Source organism: Macadamia integrifolia, unplaced genomic scaffold (genome assembly GCF_013358625.1).
Source record: "Macadamia integrifolia cultivar HAES 741 unplaced genomic scaffold, SCU_Mint_v3 scaffold2426, whole genome shotgun sequence".
NCBI lineage: Eukaryota > Viridiplantae > Streptophyta > Magnoliopsida > Proteales > Proteaceae > Macadamia > Macadamia integrifolia.
The window spans coordinates 1-6,216 of NW_024868710.1; positions in this window are offsets into that span (position 1 = coordinate 1).

Genomic DNA, 6,216 nt, shown 5'->3' on the forward strand with positions numbered 1-6,216 from the left:
CATATCACTCAAACCCTATATACTACCTTGATTCAGGCGTCACTTTGATTATGTATGGATGAAAAAAAAAAAACAAAAAAGAAAAAAAAAATGAAAAGAAAAATTTTGAAAGCATTAGCATTAAGAGAAGGGTATGTCTAAATGTAACCGACCCGGTTACAAAACCCTTGTAACCTAGAATACTATGTCCCCATTATTTTGTCATTTTGTGATTACTTTTAAGGTTAAAAAAGTAAATTACTATGTTCCCATTATTTTGTCATTTTGTGATTGCTTTTAAGGTCAAAAAATTAAATTACTATGTTCCCATTATTTTGTCATTCTGTGATTGCTTTTAAGGTTAAAAATGTAAATTCAACCTCAACTTTTTGGATCATTACTTTGATTTAAACGGCAAAACGAGGGGTAATTTTGAGAATGAATACACTCTTCCCAAACAACCCGAACAACCCCTAGCCCCAACTAATCGTCTTCCTCCTCGCGAGTCTTTCTGTTACCTTGGCTAGTCTTTATGGCATAAAGTTCGGCAAGATCATCTCCAGTGAGTCAGGTAAAGACTCTCTTTCTTCTCGGCGTGTTTAATGCTTTTCTGGGTTTTAGGGTTTAAAACTTCTGGTGGACTTCATTTTTGTTTTTTGAAGTTTAGAAAATAAAACCTCTTTTCCAAAAATTCATGTATCAATTATATTGCAATAATTTCTATTGTTGTGCATTAGAGATGAGGTCGGTAAGATAGTTCTAATCATGTCTCTCTCTCTCTCTCTCTCTCTCTCTCTCTCTCTCTCTCTCTCTCTCTCTCTCTCTCTCTTCAAAGAAATCAATTGTATTAAACATGCTAGTGTTTTCAAGAAAGGAAAAAACCAAGAAGATGACAAATGGCAACATTGTAGGCTTTTTTNGTGTCCAATGCTTTTCTGGGTATGAGGGTTTAAAACTTCTGATGGACTTCATATTTGTTTTTTGAAGTTTAGAAAACAAAACCTCTTCCTAGAAATTTATGTATCAATTATATTGCAATAATTTCCATCGTTGTGCATTAGAGATGATGTCGGTAAGATAGTTCTAATCATGTCTCTCTCTCTTCAAAAAAATCAATTGTATTAAATGTGCTAGTGTTTTCAAGAAAGTTAAAATCCAGGAAGATGACAAATGACAATAGTGTAGCTTTTTTTTTTTTTCCGTAAAGCAATATCGTAGGCTTGGTACTACTATAATGATGACATGTGAAATTTTGTAATTATAATATATTTTATAGGTTAATTCTAAGGGTTTTGGGATTGATTCTGGTCAATTCCAATTTGATTTGGATTTAGATTGATATTGGCAGCTATTGATTTGATCTCTAATTCCGTGTTTAAAATTGATTATAAGGTTTATAGGACTAGATCGTGAGTCTTAAGATTTGAGGGCGATTCTAGGGTACTTTTCGGTCCTATTTTGATTCGATTGAATTAAAATTTATAGGAATCAGTTCCAAGGATATAGGGGACGGTATCAGTATCAGTCTTTGTCGATGCCGATTCAATACCAATCCATATCAGATGGGATCAGTGGGTATCGGTCTATTTTACCCCTTATTTTTATAAAAGGTACTACTTTTTACCTATTTTACCCTGAAACGATCCGCATAATAGATCCAAATGGAGGATCGGTCTCAACCAATACGATCGATCCCAAACCGATACTTGAAACCATGATCAGTTCGATCTCCAATTCCAAGTTTAAAATCCCTAGTTGATTTGGCTAGTTTAGATCAATCCCAATTCCGATCATTATAGAATAGCATATCTAGGATTTTTGGGATTGGGCTGTTGGTTTTTAGAATTTAGTGTCAATTCTAGCTTTTTTGTGATTGATTCATATCTGATCCAGACTGGAATCATTATGAACCAATTTACTCTTTAATTTTGAGTTAAAATTCTGGTATTAGCCGATTTGGATTAGAATTGGTCGTGAACTATCCAACTCCGACAATTCTAGAATGATCAATTTAGAATTGGAATCACTAGAGGGATTGTTTTGATACTCAATTTCGAGTTTAAAACCATCAATTGAATAAGCCAATTTCGATCCAAATTGACCATAGTAATACCTGTCCAGGCTATTTCAGAATGACTGATTATAAGGCTTTTTGTGATTGACTCAATCCATTTCCGTTTTTGGTCACTTTGATCCAGATTTTATCTAGTATTAAGCCAAACTGAAATTAAAGTTCAATTTCAATTCAGACCGGTTCGGTTTTTATTGAGTTGACTTAATGGCCTCTTGTTGGTAATATGTTTGCTTTTAGTAATTTTTTAAAGTTGTTATAAGGTTTTTTACTGTTTCGATTCGCTTGATCTGGTCCAATTCAATTTTTTACCAATTTGATAAAAACTCAAATCGATAAAGGTTCGTTTCACGTTTCTCTTGATTAGTCCAACCCGCTTGGACTGAAAATGAACACCCTCACTCAAAGCAATAGACCCAATCTCCCAACGGTTAGTATAATTTTTCTTTTCTATTTTTCAATCCCATGTTGAACTTTAGAGAGACGAGGAATTGAGATTTGAGATTCCAAACGTGGTGATGAGTCTATTTGAGGATAAAATTTCATTTCTACCGTTTTTTAAACACTTTGTCATAAAAAGTGGTGCAACAGTTTTTAAGTTTTTATTGGGAACATAAACACATGAAATTACTTTTTGAATCCTCTTGAACCAATCATTTCTTCCACATTATAAGACTTTTAGGTAACTAAAAGTGGGTTACAAGCCTTTTGTAACCTACCTAGGTTCCAACTAGACAAACTGGTTAAAGTATCCTATCCAGATGTGCCAAATAATGCTGCAAAAAAAATGACATCTTTAGGGACTTCTCACGATTGCAAACTTGAAAACTTGAAACCAAGAATCTTATCATCTCATGCAGAGGTTTGCAAAGAATGTTTTGCTTTAATCCCAAAAGGTGCCAAACTTGTTGAGCGAAGTCGCAATCTTTAAAAGGATGATTGTTGTTCTGAACAAGAAAGTAGCACAACTAACAAAGAGGGTTTAGCTGCATTCCTTTACTGTTGAGGAGATCTGGAAGAGGCACCTTTTGATGCAAGATTTTTCATATCAAGCGTTGAACCTTAGGCGCAGCCATACCAATTATCAAAATCTTGTACTCCATTAAGAGCGAAGTTGTAAGCGGAAGAGACGGTGAAGTTTCCATTGGCAGTAACACTCCAAACAACTTTGTCTTCAACCTGAAAAATAAAAAAGAAGGAAAAACTAAAATTACTCATCAAAAGTTTCCATTGGCAGTACTTTTGGGTTTCTCTTTACAAAATTACTCATCAAAAGTTTCAGTTAAAAAAAATACCTAAAATTAGGTTTTTCTTTACAAAATTATCCACTTAAAATTTAAGTTACCAAAAATACCCAAAATTGAGTTTTAAATATTTTTGTTAGCCAAAACTTTTTATGGGTAATTTTATAAAGAAAAACCCAAAAATAAGTAATCATGTAATTTTCCCAAAAAAAAAAAGGATGATGAGAATAGAGAGGATACGCCATGCTATTTCTGGGGGCCACCAATAAAAAATTGTATTGGAAATCCATCCATTCTTTGGTTGACTGATCTATAGATCTGCCACCCGAGAGGGAGCATGTCTTGGTAAAGGGAAAGGTGACACTAACGGAGGATAAAATGGGATCCAATAATCGCTCTAAAGATTAATTGATACCCCATTGCCGACTTGGTAAAATATATCCTTTGTCAGAAGTTCTCTTGTGGAGCAAAGAGATTTCCAGCCCCATGAAGAGGAAACTGGGCAGTGAGCTTTCATGAAAGATGTGTGAGGAAAATACCTTTGTTTCATAGATCGACCCCAGAGAGATAATGGATTGTGAATCAATTCCCAGCCTTTCTTGGCTAACAAAGCTAGATTCATATTGATAGGATCTCTTACATTTAGTCTTCCATAGGGCTTCGGTTGATAAATGTTTTTCCGAGACATCGTAGGAATGTATGAAGAAGCACCATTCGACCAGAAGAAGTTCTTACTTAGGAGTCTCAACTCTTTATGAACTGAAGCTAGGATTTTACAGCAGGACATGAGGTGTTGAGGCATGGAGGATAAGGAAGATTGTATCAGGACTAGCTTTCCTGCCGGACTTAAGAACTTAGTCTTCCAAAGATGCAACTTGGCCGAAATTTGGCATATCAAAGATGATGTTAATTGGCAGCAGTGACATCATTGTTACCCATGGATAGGGAACTATAATATCCATACCCATGAAATATTTACCAATTATAGACTAGCAGTTTGTATGTGATCTTACTCCCCATCTAATAATCTCCGACCTAAATCCCAGTTCAAATTAAAAGTTAGTTGTAGTATCTATCATCCGGGAAAGTAAAATCATGATTCTGAAATGCCAAACTAGCATTTTTAAGTAATAATAATAATAATAATAATAATAATAATAATAATAATAATAACCAATTTGGCAAACCCTACTTAAGGAATATGTATGGAAACCTGCCCCATTTAATGAGATGAGAAAATTGTGAGGATGGGTCGTGCATGCTGTGTGTTAGGTTGACAAGTAAAAGAAGTAATGGAATATATAATTTTTAGTGGGTCCACCTTCATGGGAAAAGGAGGAACTAGAAGTGAGGTGGAATTCTATGGGAAAGAGAGGTAATATATAGGAGGAGAGAGATAGATACAAAACAACTTTTGCATGAATTGTTAAGACATTGGAAGTGAATGGGTGGGAAAAGTTAATTGTCAAATTAGTAGACAAGAATTTTTGCATTAAATGACCTTGTTTGATAAGTTTCCCACTCCCCCTTATCTGAACTTTTATTTTGTAATATTTTATGAGAAACAAATATAAGTTTACCACTCCACTTATCTGAATACACATATTTGTGGTAGTTTTTGAGAAACAAGCATAAGTTTTCCACCATTTTTTAACGTTTCCTTTTCTCTTCGTCAAACAAACATGGCCAACCTTCGATGCAAATGGTGCATGGTCGCAACTTTAGAAATAAAGAGGGTTAGAGAGGCCAACATACAATGGCTTTGAGTTTGGAGATTGAAGAGGAGCCTTGGAATGAATTTATGCGGCCGATGGATGGTGATGCATTAAAACCCTACCCCACGCCCATCCCTGAAAAAAAAGTTTAGTTGTTCCTACTACGTGGGGTCGTAGGAAGAAGAAAAAAAATTTTGGAAGAATTCACTTTCCCTTTAAGTTCATAAATACCCTCCTAAATTTTAGTATTTTCAAACTACCCTTCAAGATTCTATATCTTTGGCTATGAACCCAAGTAGTATGAACTTAGGGCCCGTTTGATAATGGTTCGTTTCAGCTGTTTCTGTGGTTTTCTATTTCAAAAAACGGAGAAACAGGAATAAAAGCGTTTGGTAAACCTGTTTCGTTTCACCTACTTCTAGGAATAGAAATAGAATTTTTTTTTTTTTGATTTATGGTTCAAGAACTAGTTTTGACGAAACGACCCAGACATGTTTCGTCGTTTCCGGAAACAATTTCCACTTAAAAAACCCCACCGACCCCCGGTAAAAAATTGACCTTCCTCTTTCGAAAGAGGAAAGCACAGAAAAGACTAATGTCCGCTTGTACTCCTCCTCCCACCTCCGACTGCATCCACAAATCGTTGGATACCCTATACGTTTCTAAAAGTATGTTAAATCCTCTAGTTCGTATTGAGTGATCTACTACCACTGGTTATGCGATATTTGGCCATTGTTTGATTTCAAGATTCATGCATGTCTCGCCACTTCATAAGCTCTATTTCTGCCTTCTGCTGTCATGTACTAAAGCCAAATCTCTCAATAAGAAGAGCATTGTGTGGAGGCATAAGCTCTGTTTCTGCCTTAGTTCCACTAACATGGCCGAGCCCTAAATGAGGAAACTGGGCTTGAGATCAATTGAAAATGCAGTAAAAATTAGAGAGTATATGGATAATATTCAGTTGCCATGTATGAAGAAATTTGAACAGATTTGATGTTTATATTAAATATAATGGGTATGAATAATTTCAGATTTTAGATTGTTATATTCAGTAACCCAGCTGCTATCCATTATTCTGTTCTTTTTTTTCTTCATCTCACATTTTCAAAGATTATATAAAACCCACTTCATTGAAACAGGTAGAGTAAACTCTACCAGAGTACCACCACCACTTGGATAATTGCTTTTTTTTTTTTTTTTTTTTTTT